Source organism: Bufo bufo, chromosome 7 (genome assembly GCF_905171765.1).
Source record: "Bufo bufo chromosome 7, aBufBuf1.1, whole genome shotgun sequence".
Lineage (NCBI taxonomy): Eukaryota > Metazoa > Chordata > Amphibia > Anura > Bufonidae > Bufo > Bufo bufo.
In genome coordinates, this window is record NC_053395.1 from 215,962,450 (window position 1) to 215,964,292 (window position 1,843).

The window sequence follows — 1,843 nt, forward strand, 5'->3', positions numbered from 1 at the left end:
GTATGTTATGGACAACGAACACAGGTGCATTTTATTGATGGCATTTTGAATGCACAGAGATCCCGTGACGAGATCCTGAGGCCCATTGTTGTGCCGTTCATCCACGACCATCACCTCATGCTGCAGCATGATAATGCACGGCCCCATATTGCCAGGATCTGTACACAATTCCTGGAAGCATCCCAGTTCTTGCATGGCCAGCATACTCACCGGACATGTCACCCATTGAGCATGTTTGGGATGCTCTGGATCGGCGTATACGACAGCGTGTTCCAGTTTCTGCCAATATTCTGCAACTTCGCACAGAGGAGTGGAGCAACATTCCACAGGCCACAATCAACAACCTGATCAACTCTATGGGACAGAGATGTGTTGCACTGCGTGAGGCAAATGGTGGCCACACCAGATACCGACTGGTTTTCTGACTCCCACCACCACCACCCAGTAAGGCAAAACTGTGCACATTTCAGAGTGGCCTTTTATTGTGGGCAGTCTAAGGCACACCTGTGCAATATTCCTGCTGTCTAATCAGCACCTTGATATGCCACACCTGTGAGGTGGGATGGATTATCTCGGCAAAGGAGAAGTGCTCACTAACACAGATTTAGATAGATTTGTGAACAATATTTGAGAGTAATGGGTCTTTTGTGTCTGTAGAAAATGTTTTAGATCTTTGAGTTCAGCTCATGCAACATGGGAGCAAAACCGAAAGCGTTGCGTTTATATTTTTGCTCAGTGTATTTGAAGCAGGAGTGATCTGATGTGGTCATTAAATGGACGTCAGTGTCTAGCCTAGACATATCGGGAATGGAATTACCTCAGGCATTTATTTTGGTTTTTATGCTGTTATACTGGGTGAGGGTTTGTACTGGAATAGTGGCTTGGTTCCCATAGCAACCAATTAGGCCAAGTTTCCCTGAGGGTCCTCCAGTGTCTAACTGGGATGTTGTGTTATATTGAGACAGTGGGTGACCCTTTTATTCTACAGAGGGTGTCCAAATATCAGTCTGGAGAGATGTAATGTAAGGCTTCTCATCCTCTCAGGAAAATGAGGCCTGTAAATCCAATTCCAATGTCACTGCTCAATCTTAAAAATCTGCCGTCCTTAGGGACACGGGGGGGGGGGGGGGTATTTATCAAAACTGGTGTAAAGGAAAACTGGCTTAGTTGCCCATAGCAACCAATCAGATCCCACCTTTCATTTTTTAGAGCTCCTTTGGGAAATGAAAGGTGAAATCTGATTGGTTGCTATGGGTAACTTAAACATTTTTCCTTTACACCAGTTTGGATCAATTTCCCCCCCAGTGAAGAAGATTTATCAAAACGAGTGCAAGGGAAACTTTGAACCATTGGCTGTACAAACCAATCAAGACCCTGTGAAAAATACTGAGAGCAGGAATCTGGTTGCTATCGGCAACTGTTCCATGTTTTCCTTACACCAGTTTTGCTAAATCTCTCACAATGACAATCTCTACGGCATGAGGAGCAAATTTTGAGAATTTGGGGATTTGCTGTCCAATCGACTGCAAAACGCTGCAGAAATTCTTCAAGATAACAGAAATATATACAACATTGTTCTATAGCAGGGGTAGGCAACCTCCGGCACTCCAGCTGTTGTGAAACTACAACTCCCAGCATGCATACTTGCTCTGCTCTTCTAAGAACTCTCATTGAAGGAAATGGAGCATGCTGGGATTTGTAGTGTCACAACAGTTGGAGTGCTGAAGATGGCTGACCGCCTGTGGGACCCACACCTATACTTAGAACGGAGCGCCCAAAGTGCCAGAGGGTGCACCACGCATGCGCGGCCGCCCTCCGTTCATTTCTATGAGACTGACGACAA